Source organism: Manis javanica, chromosome 10 (assembly GCF_040802235.1).
Source record: "Manis javanica isolate MJ-LG chromosome 10, MJ_LKY, whole genome shotgun sequence".
Lineage (NCBI taxonomy): Eukaryota > Metazoa > Chordata > Mammalia > Pholidota > Manidae > Manis > Manis javanica.
Genome location: NC_133165.1, coordinates 119,208,690 through 119,226,191, shown reverse-complemented (window position 1 = coordinate 119,226,191; position 17,502 = coordinate 119,208,690). Strand labels below are relative to the sequence as shown.

At 39.4% G+C, this 17,502-nt stretch overlaps 2 pseudogenes; both read left to right on the top strand.

Annotated features, from left to right (window-relative positions):
• Window positions 1-8,205: 8,205 nt before the first annotated feature.
• Window positions 8,206-9,043, top strand: LOC108407874 (glucose 1,6-bisphosphate synthase pseudogene; annotated as a pseudogene).
• A 121-nt stretch (window positions 9,044-9,164) lies between these two features.
• LOC140843021 (glucose 1,6-bisphosphate synthase pseudogene) lies at window positions 9,165-10,077 on the top strand (annotated as a pseudogene).
• Window positions 10,078-17,502: the final 7,425 nt, after the last annotated feature.

Sequence of the window (17,502 nt, the reverse complement as noted above, 5' to 3'; positions counted from 1 at the left end):
ATGTTGGCCATCCTAACTGGTGTGAGGAGATCTCTCATTGTGGTTTTAATTTGCATTTCTCTGATGATTAGTGATGTGGAGCATCTTTTCATGTGTCTGTTGGCCATCTGAATTTCTTCTTTGGAGAAGTGTCTGTTCATATCCTCTGCCCATTTTTTAATAGGGTTATTTGCTTTTGGGTGTTGAGGTGTGTGAGTTCTTCATATATTTTGGATGTTAACCCATTGTCGGATATGTCATTTAGAAATAGATTCTCCCACACTGTAGGATACCTTTTTGTTCTGCTGATAGTGTCCTTTGCTGTATAGCATGCTTTTCAGCATGATGTAGTCCCATTTGTTCATTTTTTATTTTGTTTCCTTTGCCTGAGGAGATGTGTTCAGGAAAAAGTTACTCATGTTTATATTCAAGAGATTTTTGCCTATGTTTTCTTCTAAGAGTTTTATGATTTCATGACTTACATTCAGGTCTTTGATCTATTTTGAATTTACTTTTGTGTATGGGGTTAGACAGTGATCCAGTTTCATTCTCTTACATGTAGCTGTCCAGTTTTGCCAGCACCAGCTGTTGAAGAGGCTGTCATTTCCCCATTATATGTCCATGGCTCCTTTATCATATATTAATTGGCCATATATGCTTAGGATTATATCTGGGCTCTCTAGTCTGTTCCACTGGTCTGTGGGTCTGTTCTTGTGCCAGTACCAAATTGTCTTAATTACTGTGGCTTTGTAGTAGAGCTTGAAGTTGGGGAGTGAGATTTCTCCCAGCTTTATTCTTCCTTCTCAAGATTGCTTTGGCTATTCGGGGTCTTTTGTGGTTCCATATGAATTTTAGAACTATTTGCTCTAGTTCATTGAAGAATGCTGTTGGTATTCTAATAGGGATTGCATTGAATTTGTAGATTGCTTTAGGCAGGATGGCTATTTTAACAATATTAATTCTTCCTCTCCATGAGCACAGGATGTGTTTCCATTTATTGGTATTTTCTTTAATTTCTCTCATGGTGTCTTGTATTTTCAGAGTATAGGTCTCACTTCCTTGGTTAGGTTTATTCTGAGGTGTTTTATTCTTTTTGATGCAATTATGAATGGAATTGTTCTCCTGATTTCTCTTTTTTGCTAGTTCATCATTAGTATATAGGAATGCAGCAGATTTCTGTGTATTAATTTTGTATCCTGCTACTTTGCTGAATTCAGATATTAGATCTAGTAGTTTTGGAGTAGATTCTTTAGGGTTTTTTATGTACCATAACATGTCATCTGCATAGGGACAGTTTAACTTCTTCCTTGCCTATATGGATGCCTTTTATTCCTTTGTGTTGTCTGATTGCTGTGGCTAGGACCTCCAGAACTATTTTGAATGAAAGTGGGTAGAGTGGGCATCCTTTTCTTGTTCCTGATCTTACAGGAAAAGCTTTCAGCTTCTTGCTGTTCAGTATGATGTTGGCTGTGGGTTTGTCATATATGGCCTTTATTATGTTGAGGTACTTGCCCTCTATACCCATCTTGTTGAGAGTTTTTATCATGAATGGATGTTGAATTTTGTTGAATGCTTTTTCAGCATCTATGGAGATGATCATGTGGTTTTTGTCCTCCTTTTTGTTGATGTGGTGGATGATGTTGATGGATTTTCGAATGTTGTACCATCCTTGCATCCCTGAAATAAATCCTCCTTGATCATGATGGATGATCTTTTTGATATATTTTTTTAATTCTGTTTGCTAATATTTTGTTGAGTATTTTTGCATGTATGTTCATCAGGGATATTGGTCTGTAATTTTCTTTTTTTTATGTGGTGTCTTTGCCTGGTTTTGGCATTAGAGTGATGCTGGCCTCATAGAATGAGTTTGGAGGTATTCCCTCCTCTTCTATTTTTTGGAAAACTTTAAGGAGAATGGGTATTATGTCTTCTCTAAATGTCTAATAAAATTCAGCAGTGAATCCATCTGGTGCAGGGGTTTTGTTCTTGGGTAGTTTTTTTGATTACTGATTCGATTTTGTTGTTAGTAATTAATCTGTTTAGATTTTCTGTTTCTTCCTTGGTCAGTGTTGGAAGGTTGTATTTTTCTAAGAAGTTGTCCATTTCTCCTAGGTTATCCAGCTTGTTAGCATATCCAGCTTGTTAGCATGATATTTTCTAATAAGTCTTTGTATTTCTGTGGTGTCCGTCATGATTTTTCCTTTCTCATTTCTGATTCTGTTAATGTGTGTAGACTCTCTTGATAAGTCTGGCTAGGGGTTTATCTATTTTGTTTATTTTGTTGAAGAACCAGCTCCTGCTTTCATTGATTCTTTCTATTGTTTTATTCTTCTCAATTTTATTTATTTATGCTCTAGTCTTTATTATGTCCCTCCTTCTACGGACTTTGGGCCTCATTTGTTCTTCTTTTTCTAGTTCCATTAATTGTGAGTTTAGACTGTTCATATGGGATTGTTCTTCTTTCCTGAGGTGGCCTGTATTGCAGTATCCTTCCCTCTCAGCATGGCCTACGCTACATCCACAGATTTTGCAGTGTTGAATCATTGTTGTTATTTGTCTCCATATGTTGCTTGATCTCTGTTTTTATTTGCTCATTGATCCATTGATTATTTAGGGGCATGTTGTGAAGCCTTGTGGTGACTTCGTAAGACAGGAATGAGGTTTGCTCACTCGATTGCCTCTTCTTTTCATGAACGATTTCTCTATAGCAGGCTATGCCACTGGATAGCATTTTGCCCATAGTAGAAATTCTTTCAAAACTGGAGCCAATCCTGTCAAATGCTGCAGCTGCTTTACCAAGTTTATGTCATATTCTGAATCCTTTGCTATCATTTCAACAATCTTCACAGCATCTCCTGTAGGAGTGGATTCCATCTTGAGAAACCACACCCTTGCTCATCCCTAAGAAGCAACTCATCTGTTCAAGTTTGATCCTGAGATGCAGCAATTCAGTCCCATCTTCAGGCTCTACTTCTAATTCTAGTTCTCTTGATATTTCCACCACATCTACAGTAACCTTCTCACTGAAGTCTTGAACCCCTCAAACTCATCCAGGAGGGTTGGAATCAACTTCTTCCAAACTCCTGTCAATGTTGATATTTTTACCTCATACTGTGAATCACCAATATCCTTAATGGCATCTAGAAAGGTGATGCCATTTTCCAGAAGACTTTCAAAATTTATTTTGCCCAGATCCATCAGAGGAATCACTCTCTATGGAAGCTATAGCCTTACCAAATGTATTTCATAAATAATAAGACTGGAAGTCAAAATTACATCTTGACCTGTGGCCTACAGAAATGGATGCTGTTTACCAGGCATGAAAACAACATTCATTTCATCCATATCCATCAGAGCTCTTGGTGACCAGGTACTCTGCCAATGAGCAGTAATTTGAAAGGAATCTTTTTTTCTGAGCAGTAGTTCTCAACAGGGGGCTCGTGATATTCAATAACCACATTTGTAAACAGATGTGCTGTCATCCAGGCTTTGTTGTTCCACTTACAGAGCGCAGGCAGAGTAGATTTAGCATGATTCTTAAGAACCCTAGGATTTTTTGAATGCTAAATGACCACTGGCTTCAACTTAAAAGTCACCAGCTGCAATAGCCTACCCTTTGAAGATTTGAAGCCAGGCACTCACTTCTCTCTAGCTAAGAAAGTCCTAGATGCCATCTTCTTCCAACAGAAGGCTGTTTCATCCACACTGAAAATCTGTTGCTCAGTGTAGCTGCCTTCATTAGTTATCTGAGCTCCATCTCCTGGGTAACTCGCTGCAGCTTCTCCATCAGCACCTGTGGCTTCACCTGCCCTTTTATGTTATGGAGACAGCATCTTACCTTAAACCTCACGAATCAACCTCTGCCAGCTTCCAACTTTTCTCCTGCAGCTTCCTTACCTCTCTCAGCCCTCATAGATTTAAAGGGAGTCAGGGCCTTGCTCTAGACGAGGCTTTGGCTTAAGGTACTGTTGTGGCTGGTGTGATCTGTTCAGACCACCCAAACTTTCTCCACATCAGCAATAATGCTGCTTCATTTCCTTATCATTTCTGTGTTCACTGGAGTAGCATTTTTAATTTCCTTCAAGAAATTTTCTTTCGCATTCAACAACTTAGCTAATTTTTTGGTACAAGAGGCCTAGCTTTTAGCCCATCTTGGCTTTTGACATGCCTTCCTCACTGAGCTTAATCATATCTAGCTTTTGATTTAAAGCGAGAGATATGCAGTACTTCCTTTCACTTGAGCACTTGGAGGCCACTGCAGGGTTATAGACTGGCATAATTCAATATGGTCGTGTCTCAGGGAATAGGGAGGCCCAAGGAGAGGGAGAAAGAGGGAGGAACAGCCAGTCAGTGAAGCAGTCAGAACACAACGTTCATTGTGTTCACTCCTATGAGCACGGTTCTTGGAACCCCAAAACAGTCACACAGTAACATCATAGACCACTGATCACAGATCACTGTGACAAATATAATAATAATGAAAAAGTTTGAAATATTGCAAGGCTTACCAAAAGTGACACAGAGACACAAAGTGAGCAAAAAATGACTCCAATAGACTTGCTCGATGCAGGGGGGCAACAGCCTTCAATTTGTTAAAAATGCAGTGTCTAAGTAGCACTATAAAGTGAAGCACAAAACAAAAGACATACCTGCACACAGATACCACACCCTGCAGGAGCTGACCCTTTACCACTACCCCAGAGAGGGTGAAGGTGGGCCAAACTGAGGGACTCCCTTCTGGAAGAAACAGTGAAGAGACCTGAAGAGTACTGCCCTAACCAAGCAATCAAGGATGACATCAGCACTGTTGTCAGGTGTATGTCACGGCCCCCCGACAGGATGTGATGAGAAGGGAACTTCATCTCTCCAGGATTCTTTCCTAAAACTCATAATCCCAATATAATACTGAGAAAAGCATCAGACAATTCAAACTGAGGGACATTCTACAAAACATCTAAGTGGTGTTGCTCAATACTGTCAAGGTTATATAAAAGAAAAATATACATATTGAGTAACAATCACAGACCGGAGGAGACTGAAAAGACCTGACAAACAGGAGCAAAGTGATGCCCCAGATTGGACCTTGGAACAGAAAAAGGTCAGTAAAGAAAAAAAAAAAGAACTAAGTGAAATCTGAATAAAGTGTGGAGTTTGGCTAATAGTAATGTACCAATGTTGATATCTTAATGTTGATATATGCACCATGGTTATGCAAGATGTTAACAACAAGAGAACCTGAAATTGGGTAATGAACATATGGAAACTCTACACTACTTTGCAACTTTTCTGTAAATCTAAAAGCATTCTGAAATAGTTTATTTTTAAAAAGAGAAATCAATACAATTCACCAGATTAACAAAGTAAAACAGAAAAAAACTATATAAACATCTCAATAGATGCAGAAAAAGCTTCTGAAAAAAATCCATTCATTCCTGATATTAAAAAAAAAACAATGACTCTTAGCCAAGTACATATAGGAGGGAACATCCACAATCTAATAAAGGATATCTGTGAAAAACATCATACTAATCTGATAACTTCAATGTTAACGTCATGCTTAATGGGGAAAGTCTTAATTATACACCCCTAAGATCAGGAGCAGAATGAAAATGTCCTCTCTCATCACTTGCATTCAACGTCACACTGAATGTTCTGGCCAGTGCAATCAGACAAGGAAAAGAAATAAAGGCATCCAGACTGGAAAAAATTAAAACTGTCTTATTCACAGATGACTTACTTGTCCATGTATAAACCCAATGGAATCTACAATAATTACTTAATTTTTTAAATTATTTAAATTTTTTAAATTAACTTAGAATTAATACATTAATACAGCAAGGTTTCACTATACACAATTAACACAAAAAATTATTGCAATATATACTAGCAATGAACAATTGAAAATTTAGATAAAATACCATTTACAATACTATCAACATATGAAATGCTTAGGAACAATTCTAACAAAATACGTGACAGAGTTGCACATTCAGACTATTAAACACTGCTAAGGGAAATTAAAGAAGTCCTATATTTTACTGGGGAGATGTACTGTGTTCACGGTTCAGAGAGCTCAATATTGTGAAGATGTCATGTCTCCTCAAATTGATCTATAGATTTAACATGATCACAATAAAAACTCCAACAGGGTTTTTTTTTTTTTAACAAATCAACAAGCTGATGATTCATATGGAACAGCTAAGGACCAAAAATAGCCATGATAGCTTTGAGAAAAAGAAACAAAATTAGAAGATGTGTACTATCTAATTTCAAGATGTATTACAAAGCTATGTATATTAAGACAGTGGTAGCAGTGTTGAGATAGACAGATCAAAGGAACAAAACAAAGCTCTGAAGTAAAATAGTACATGTGTGAACAACTGATTTTCTTCAGAGATGCAAAAACAGTTCAGCTAAGGACTCTTTTCAACACACAATGCGGAAACATTTGAACAACCATATATAAAAATGAACTTTAATCTGTATCACCTCACAGCAGTTAGGATGGCCAACATCAAAAAGACAAACAACAACAAATGCTGGTGAGGATGCAGAGAAAGGGGAACCCTCCTACACTGTTGGTGGGAATGTAAATTAGTTCAACCATTATGGAAAGCAGTATGGAGGTTCCTCAAAAACTAAAAATAGAAATACCATTTCACCCAGGAATTCCACTCCCAAGAATTTACCCTAAGAATATAATTTCTCAGATTCAAAAAGACATATGCACCCCTATGCTTATCGCAGCACTTTTTACAGTAGCCAAGACATGGAAGCAACCTAAGTGTCCATCAGCAGATGAATGGCTAAAGAAGAGGTGGTACATATACACAATGGAATATTACTCAGCCATAAGAAGAAAATAAATCCTATCATTTGCAACGACATGGATGGAGCTAGAGGGTATTATGCTCAGTGAAATAAGTCAGGTGGAGAAAGACAAGTACCAAATGATTTCACTCATTTGTGGAGTATAAGAACAAAGCAAAACTGAAGAAACAAAACAGCAGCAGACTCACAGACTCCAAGAAGGGACTAGTGGTTACCAAAGGGGAGGGGTGGGGAGGGCGGGTGGAGAGGGAGGGAGAAGGGGATTAAGGGGTATTACAATTAGCACACATAATGTAGTGGGGGGCACGGGCAAGGCAACAGAGAAGACAAGTAATGACTACAGCATCTTACTATGCTGATGGACAATAACTGTAATGGGGTATCTGGAGGGGACTTGATAATATGGGTAAATGTAGTAACCACAATGTTGCTCATGTGAAAACTTCATAAGATTGTATATCAATGATACCTTAATTTAAAAAATGAGCTTAAATCCATATCTCATGCCACATACAGAAATTAATTCATAATGGATCACAGACCTAAATATAAAACCTAAAACTTTAAAACTCTAAAAGAAAATCCTTGTAGCCTTTGGTTGAGGAAAAATTTCTTAGATCTGACACCAAAAGCCTGATCTATAAAAAAGAACACATTGATTAATTGTACTTCATCAAAATTTAAAACTTCTGTTCTTCAAAAGACACTAGAGAATGAAAAGACAAGCCTCTGACAGCGAGAAAATACTTACAAAGCATATATGTGATAAATTATCCTCAGCATATAAAAAGAACTCTCAAAACTATAAAAATACAACAGTGAAAATGTTTAGAGGCAACAGATTTGAGCAGACCACCAAGAAGATACATGAAGGGCAATCAGCACACGAAAATATACTTGACACTGCTGGCCACTAGGGACATGTAAATTAAAACCATACGGTTTGCAGATTGAACTCAGCAGTTCTGAGTGGTGGGCCAGGGAGAACAGGGAAGCTTAACACCACACTCACCACACACCTTGCCTTATTTATCTCTTCCATGAGGCTGTTTCTGAGTTGTATCCTTTATAATAAACCAGTAAACCGTCCCAAAACAAAAAAGCAAATGGAAAATCTGTTACAGAATAGGATGAACAAGGAGTTTTAAGATCGTCTTTGCTGCTGAATGACTTTTGGGACCCCAGGTCTTAGTTCTGCAATAGGGGCAGGGCTTTGCTACATTAATGACCTTACAGCAGGACCGTCAACACAGAGGATGCATACATACCTTGAGGGAAGTTGCTCAGACTTCATGCAGTCAAGCTTTGCTTGGGTCTGCCACGCACGGTCCAGGAACCAGCAGCTGTGGCAGCCAGAGATTGGCAGACTCCCTGCTGCAGGCCTGCTGGCTGGCTATGGTTCCCTGGTGCCTTTTCTCAAACCAACTTCCTACACCTTTTGTATCTTCTGCAGTTGGGAGCTCAAAGCAGGTACAGGTGTGGGTCATGGCCTCTCACGAGAAAGACAAGATACAAGGTTTATTTGGAAACTCGAGTTCAGATCACACCTCATGATAAAGGAATTCCAGGAAGCAGAGAAGGTGGTGTGGTGGCCTGGATGGTTCCTGGAATGATGATTCAGTGGATACTGGCCCACTGGTGAGAGATCCTCTGTAGGACATCTGGAGGAAATACGTGGAAGATCTGAAATAACTGTTTTCACAGTGAATTAAACTCAAAGACCACCTTGAAATTTGTACGTACCTCTTTTCATGGAATTGGACATGACTATATGCAGCTGGCTTTTCAAGTGTTTGCTTTTAAGCTTCCAATTCCATTACCAAAACCAAAAGATGCTGATGCCGATGTTTCTGCTGTTAAAGGCCCAAAACCTGAAGTTGGAGAATCTGTGCTGGAACTTCTGTGCAGCAGGCAGAGAGGGGAAATGCCCAGAAAGCCCTCCCACAGACCCTGGCGTGGACCGACTGGCAGGGTAGAACCTCGGGAGGATGGTTGTTGGGGTATTTTCACAGGGAACGAGCTGGCAGGTTCGGGTGGGTGGGTAGATGAGTGTTTGATCGCTGGAAGGAAAATAAATCAAGAAATGCTCCCAGGAAGATGTGTATAGCCTAGCCACCACAGCCTTTCCCAAAATTTTTAAGCCAATTGTGCTTAAGGGACTCATTTTCAAGAAACACTAGCAGGTTTTTAGTGGATTGGGAATAGGAGAACACTGCCTGGGACAGCAGGCTGACTGTGGTGACGGGTGCATTGTATGCAGGAGAGTTGTTAGGAAATCCTTGTTCTCATCACAAAGACAAATTTTTTTACCTTTTTTTTTCTTTTCTTCTTATTGTATCTACATAAGCAGACAGATGTTCGCTGAGCCTGTGGTGGTAGTCACTTCACAATGTATGTGAATCAAACTGTCACGCCACACACGCCACATACCTTAAACTTAAAATAACTGATAAATGTCAGTTATTTATCAAAAAAAAACAGAAAAAAAAAAGACCTCCTGGAAAACAGGATAGAAGTCCTTGTTGCATTTAAAGAGTCCATTGTTTTCTATCTGGAACTTCACTTTTGGATAAATATGAGGTGAAAAAGCTGTTGTTCTTGCTGAAATGATATCTTACCTGGAAACTAAGAGCATAATATTTAAACAGCAACTGATTTAACATTTGTGAAAACTGTTCCTGTGTTATGATCCAACTATCATCAAAATATATTTAAAAGGCTTCGCGATTTTGGTTCTCCGAAAGAATATCCAAAATTTTGTGGGAAAATTGTTATATTGCACGTATGGGACATTGCCACTGGGTAGGACAGCAGCCAGCTTAATAGGAAATAGTGCTGCCTGTTAGTAAAAGTAGCCAAAGGACCAATTTACTTGTCAAAATGGCTGCGCTGCAACTCTTCCGAGTAGAACAGAGCCAAAGATAAGGTATGATAGACAGGTGTGCACGTCACCTGACTAGAGCGACACCGCCTTACTGGAAGACTTCAGGAAACGCCCCGAGGCCTGTGCCCAGGAGGAACGGGCTGCTCTGGCGCTCCGTAAGGCGTCCACTAGTCCGTCCTTGCACTGCGCTGCTACAGGGAGAGGAACCACCAAGAATGTTGTATTTATGCTTCGAACTCTGTCTCATCTGGATGAGTGTCTTTTTTCCTTTTTTTGGTCAGCTAACTAAGCAAACTGTAAATTTGAAATGAAATGGTCTGGAGGGAAATTATTCAAATTTTTCATAATGTTAGTTACATTAGTCATTACATTTGAAGTATTATAGTAACACGTTCTTCCTTCAATACAAGAGTTTTCTAATTAAAGTATGATTAAGCTTAGTTCCATGGTCTTGTAATTCTGTATAACACATATTTTTTAAGAAGCATATGGGTGTTATTACCATGATTATAGAGCTAGGTAAGGAATTAATCCATAAAACAGGCAAGAAAATGACACTGTTCCCAGATCACTGTAAAAAAAAATGTCTGATTCGTGCCTCATATCGAAAATTACCAAGTATCATAATTCTTCCAAGTGGTAAAGATACCTCAAGACAAATGCTGGGCATAGAAGCCACAGGGCATAAATCTGCAAAGAAGTAAAAAGCTAACCTTTTCAAAGAATATTGCTTTTCTCTCACCTACCAACTTTACATTTCCCTGTATGGCCCGGGAAGATGGCTGGTTAGCCAGAGACGGGTAAGATCCCTCAAGGGAGGAACAACCTAAGACAGGCACAGTCGCAGGGGGGCCATCAGGTGAGAAATTGGGGATCAACAGAGGTGAGGCTCAGAACCTCACCCCCCCTGCTTTGAGAGAAATCTTCTGCATCCGTGGATGTTTTGTTGCCCTTGTCTAGCCTGGATTAATACTTAGTCTACAGGCACACACCTGATCATCTACATTTGCCCTCTTACAGCACTAAATTATGTTTTCTACCTTTATCTTGCATCTACCTACCACTTCAGCATTTTATTAAAAAATAATAATAATAATAATAATAATAATAAGGGAGAAATGTGGGATCCACATATAAATCAAGTATAAAAATCCAACGAATAATCATATCTGACTTGATTGTTTATAGTTCATAATGCGTGATCAAAACCGAAAGTTTCTGTGATGACTGCCCTTGCACTGTTCACCATGTAAGAACTTATTCACTATGTAAGAATTCGTTCACCATGTAAGAACTTGTTCGTTATGCCTCAGAAGATTGGAGACTGACGAGAATTAGGCTTGGGGTTGATTAATGATTGTGCATTGAGTCCCCTATACAGAATTCTATTGTTGTTAACAACCATTTGATCAATAAATATGAGAGATGCCCTCTCAAAAAAAAAAAGTGTCTTTGTTTCATCACAGATATTAATTTACTTGTATTTGAAATAAGATATTTAGCAATTCCAATTTAAAATAGTGTTACAACATGTAGTTTCAGCACCTCTATTAAAGATGCTTTTGCTGCAGTTATAAATTAATTGAATATATTTTAAATTCTGATGTTTACTAAACATGAAACAATAGAGGCAACATTCCTAATGACTTTGTTCTTGACAAATTCCTCAGTGCCTTCTTAGGGACGGTTGTGGACTGAAACAGTTATGATGCAATCAGTTAATTTCAGGCAGTTAAAAAAAATCAGACTACATCGGTGCCTCCCCTCTATATCAAAGAGGATTTGCTGATTTAAGAAAAGAAAAAATCTGAACTGAGAAAGGAGCTCTGAATTTATTCGGGAGTCTAACTTTTGAATTATATTTTTGCAAGCAGATTATTCCTTTAGCAAATGAAGTAGTGCTAATCTTACTAAGAAATAAACAGATTTTAGGTATTGTAAAACACTACAACTAAGGTCCAGTTTTTCTAACATTTGGCTGGCTTCTGTAGACTTTCTGATCACATGAGTACTATCTATCATTTTTAATGTAGAGAAAACTGGGGGGAAGATCACTTTTGGTTGATTCTGTGGTCTTCTGAGAAAGACTTAACAAAGAAGTGTCATCTGATCTTCCTAACATTCTGTATTGTTCAAAGAGCACTAAAATAAGTGCAGTATATTTAAGAGGCAGCAATCGTAATGCCTTCGATGTGATCATACTAAATAAATTACCTAGAGGAGACGAGGTAGCACTAGTATTAGAGAATTTATTTCTTAAAATTATATATAATGATATAAGTCTTGAGCTGATTAAAATGTTCATTAAATAAAAGTTTGGCTTGCTGCAGCTGTCAGTTAACATTTGGTTGAACTTACATAATCCAAATATAATTTTCAAATGATTATACAGCCACAGTTGTTAATCTGTTCCTTCCTTCCTTCTTAGACCTTCTTAGACTTCCTTGGGTTTTGTATCACTGTAGATAATAGACAGCTAGCTTCATGCACCACTTTTCTGAATAAGTTTTGAAGGGCCCCCACCCATAAGATGGTGAACTCACCCCTCGCTCCCCCTAATCCCAGCACCTAGCCAGTAGCCACCAGCCCCGTAGAAGTGACACCTCAATCAGCTCATGCCCCTTCCTATATAACCCAGCACCTTTCCCTAATAAAGCGGAATTCTCCGGTGAATTGCTGCTATGTGTCACTCCTTTCCTTTCAAGTTTGTTTTCAAAGGCTTTGCACTGAAGAAGAAATGTGTAGAATTAGTTGTTTGCTTTTAGGAATGTAGATTGTAATGATGTAAACAATTGTATATTTGAGTGTCCATGTATCAGTGACAGAAGAACAAAGTGGAGCTAGGATGACATGACAGCTAATTCATAATTACTAAGACCAGGTCAGGACAGCCATTCTATACAAGGGAACAGTGTCATTTGAGTGATTTAATATAATGCAACATTTATGTCATGTTAAGATGAAAAGTTATTGAAGCTTGGATTCTTACATCAAAAATATAAAAATATAAAATTAAATTAAGGAAATTTTACAAATGTTCCCAAAGTATATAGATTGAGGAGTCATTTGATCCTAGCCAAGTGCTCAGATCTCTCTGAACATGGTATTTCATCTGAACTTGACACAGTCGGTAGACACTTGCCTAAGGGATGGATTCCGTGACAGCACAGGCCAGCCAGACACACTGGCCGTTAAGTCTCAGCCTTGGGCTCTGTGCTCTTTACCTTTTCCTTTATGAATGATGTAATTCTCAGGGAGCACACACAGTAAAACTGGGATTACCTAGAGCTTTGGGTAAAAGAGAGGAATTCTTGGGGCAAGGTCAAAGAAGAACCGGAAATAATCAGTAAAAACAAACAAATATAGAAAGCACAGTAAGGTGGCACAGGAAATGCTTCCTGTGAAGTTTAACCCTATCACCACCCTAAAAGTAGGGAATAAACTGACTGTGGGCAGTTGTTGATGGTGTTCATTTCTTATTTTGATGAGCACACAACCAGATGTTTTCCTCTATCAGCCATCGCTGAAAGGAGGCCTAGTTTTAGGAGGTGAGAAAAAGTACCCCTTTTACTAATTCAGCTCCTGCTAAGATGTTGTCTTAAGAACCTGTGGAAACTCAGGAGGAGGCATAGCAGAGATGAAAAGGAATACAGTATAGATTAAAAAATAAGACCTTTGAGAAAAAAGCTTAAAAAATTAAGATTCTTTTACTCTGGAGAGGAAAAAACTGTTGACATAGTTTAATAAGGCTTAAGTTCTTAATTGAAGCTTTTATTAAAGGTCTCCAAGTAAGAAGAAAAATGATAAACTGTTCTCCATTTTCGTTAAAGGATCTTTAACGAAAAAAGAAAGGCAATGTGTAAAGTTTAAGAACTTCTTTGGCAGGAATCGCCATGAAGTCTTACATTTTAAATCTTTTTTATTTTTAAGACACTAAAAACTTCAAATATTAAGGGATATACTAAGTGGCTTTTTAAGGTTCCATTTGGTATTTGTTTTTAAAAACTCAGGTTGGAGCAAAGATGATACAAACAACACTGAAAGTAACACTTGAGTTTTGCTTCATATCTAACAGAATTTAGCTCAAAAAATGTTTTTTGTGTATTTTGTGTAGTAAACACATGAATGCAATGCATAAAGACTGGCTTGGATGTTCTCTTTAATTTATCCTGGCAAATCAAGTGAGACTTGGACACAATTTTGTTCATCTTGAAGAATGTATAGCATTATAGGACATTTGAGGATTTTGTTTTAAATATAAAGTATTATTCTTTTGACGTTAGTAACTTCAGCAGATGGAGAGGTTCTGAGAGACTGAATGCTCTGGAATGTCTTTAGGAAATAGACCTCTCATTTCTTAAGTAGGTTGCTTCTGGAATTGATGCAACAAAGATACTAGCTGGAATGTAATCGAGAAACTGTTCTATGAACTGACATTTATTTCAGATGCTTTCCATTGATGTTTGTGATATTTGGGAAATCCAAATGCTATTTGTATAAATTTAGTATTATGTATTTTTTTCTCTACTTCTTTCCCTAGGTACCTCCCACATTTTGTTACTGTCAAAAGCTGTTGCCCTATTACCTCACTGATGAGAAATCTTAACTGTATTCATTCAGAATGCTTTAAACTTATTCATGAACTGTATTTGTTTATGGGGGAAAAGCCCACAAATTAAATACTACCACACACCTAACAGAAAGGCTAAAATTAAAAAGAGTCACCGTACAGAGTGTTGACAAGGAGCTAGATGAACTCTCCTACCCTGCTGGTGGGAATGTCAGATGTTGCAACCACTTGGAAAAAACATTTTGGCAGTTTTTTAAAATGCTGACCGTTCATCTACCATATGATCCAACCATTCCACACGTAGTAACTTAGCCAAGACATGGAAGCATAGGCCCATACAGAGGCTTGTGAACTTGTTTACAGATGTTCGTGGCTCTGTGATCTGTAATAGCCCAAACTGGAAACAACCACAAGTCATCAGCTGATGACAGGAAAACAACTCGTGGTTTGACCATGCAATGAAATGCTCAGCAATAGAAAGGAATGAACTACTGAAACACATCACCATGTAGATTAATCTCAGACTGAGTATGCTGAGTGAAAGAAGCTAGACAAAAAAAGAGTCCTTGCCACTCAGGATTCCATTAATATAAAATTCTTAGAAATGCAAACTAATATATATTAAAAGAATGATGAGAAGTTACCTAACAGAAGTCCCTGGGGCCAAGGAGGAAAGGAGGCTAGAGGAATTATAAAGTGCCACAAGGAAATTTTGGGGAGTGATGGGTATGTTTCCTATATTAATTTGCTGATGGTTCCATGGGTGTATTCATATGTCAAAATTTACACCTACCATACGAACCAGCCATGCCACTTCTGAGTACTTGCCCAAGAGAAATGATCACATGTCCACACAAAGACTCATCCATAGTGACAGGAAGCAGGTCCCTGACGATTCTTTACCAAGAATACAGTTTATACAGAAAACTCCTTAAGCTAACTTCTCTTTCTTGATTGGTTGTCTACATGCTAAAGATGAACTACCTCTATTTTTTTTCCACTTTCACTTAAATTTACTAAAATTACATTCAATGGTATGTTTTTTCCTTGCAATATAAAATTTCATGTACTGATCAATTTCACAATTAGAATTTCTGCCTAAGTCACATTATTGTACATCTATTATTCCTGACATGACCAGTTTTCTGGTGTCAGAGTTTTTCCATGTGTAGGTTCAGTGACTGTCAAATAATTTTCTGTAATTGTTCCTAGGAATAAGATTCATTATGAATTCTATTTTTAAAAATATTTACTATCTGCTTAACTATCCCACCAGAAAATGCTGAGTAGACCCTCAGACGCCCAGACGCCCTTAGCTGTGGGCTGACAGTATGGCCTGTCCATTTCTTCCCAGCTCCGCTTCCCCTCTGGGCGGGACTGTCTGCTCCAGGATCCGTGAGACATTTTCAGGGGTTAGAATATACACAGGGACATGAAAGCAAATCAAAGAGTCTTGCTTCACTTTATAAACATCTTCATTCATAATTTTAAAAATGAAAATTAGAACATCTATCAGATTGGCAAAGATTGATAAATTTGATATGAACCAGTGTTGCTTACATTTGAGGAAATGAGCACATTGAGGGAAGGCAAATCTGGAAAAGTAGATATTCCTTCCTAGGAAGGAGACGTGGCACTATATCTCACAAATATCCTTGCTGTGGAACATACTTTAAACAAGGTGGGCCCAGATGTGCTAATATTGAAATGTCCCTATATTTGCCAAATGAAAAAGGAAGTTATAATGTGAACAGTGAAAAAACAAGAGGGGATCAGATTATATATACATACAGCAGTCACGTGCTTGGGAAGTTTCCAGAATGTACAGGAACCCATCTCCCGGTCTCTGCAGGCTCTGTCCCGTCTATGGCCTCCCATCAGACTATTCCTTGACTGTAGGCCCTGTCTCTCCAAGAAGCAGAGCCAAGCATCAGCTGCACGTCACAAGCCCAGGACAAAATGTTCCACCTCAATGGATAGAGAAGAAATAACAGGACAGGGGTTCAGGCACTTAAGAGGAGAAAGTGTCCTGGGAGAGTCCGTCCTGAGCCCAGACAGCTCTGAACAGACGGGATGAAGCCTGTGCAGGCAGAAGGGAGATGCTGGCCCAGCGGCTCCCCCACCGCTTGTCTGCGATCTCTCCATGCCCACCTGGCACCTCAGGTGAGCACCCTGGGCCCCACACCCCCACCCACAGGCCTGCCCTGCTTTGGCTCTGGCTCAAGTCAAGGGCCGCCGGGTGAGGGCGAGGCAAGTCCTGCACTGCTTCCACCACTGTTCCTGCTCTTAGGGCCATGCGGCCTGTGACCTGGCTTCTGTCCTGCCCTGTGGCCAGGATGCTGAGTTTTGTTCAGTGTTTAGAGGATGACTAATGTCTGGCACCAGGGTACCAGGATTATATACCCAGTAGAGAGATTAAAAAACTGGCTTTAGGAGAGACAAACCAAAGCTAACAAAATGAATAATCATGCCAACTCCAATTTTAGCAATATTGGCTCTTAGCAAAGGCAGATAGAATGTGTGTTTTTGGTCAATCCAGTGTTGCCACACTTCAGAGCTATGGGCCACTCAGACCAGCATGCAGATCCTCCTTTGTGGCCTAAGCATTCCAGGGGCCATAAGTGGTCAAAGAGTGTGCACCAGAGTGCCCTTGCCCACAGGCATAAGGTTACCCACTGGCATCTTATCACCAGTTAGCTCAAAATAACGGCCCACATTTATGAGCATTTAAGAGCATGTAAGCTCTGTTCTAAAATCTTTGTGGCTATCCTCATTTCACTGTCACACAGCCCTCTGGCCATATAGCCAATCACGGGCAAAGCAGGGCTGTGCTGGGACCCAGGCAGGCTGACGATCCTTGGAAGCCAAGACTTGTGGCTGCTCTGTCAGCCCATGTTCTAGCCCCAGCAGGGCTGGACTGGCCCCTTGGGCTTCCTCACCCTGCCCTCAAGCTCCTGCGGCTTCTCTCTACCACCTGTCTTTAAGCCAGAACTTAGGGCCACCTTGCCCTTGAGACACACACAAGCAGTGCAGTGAACAGCGACGGCTCAGCCGGAAGCCAGGGTGTTTCTGAGGCCTGCCATCTTTAATAGTGCAAGGGACTACTCCAGTAGTAAGGGCTTTTTCACCCTCTGGAGCGGGCCCTTGTCCTGATCCCACTGGGATTTCCTCCCAGAACTTGCAGATGGATGTGAGCCGTTCTGAGTGAGGGTGGACTCCAGCCGGGGCGGGTGGAGGA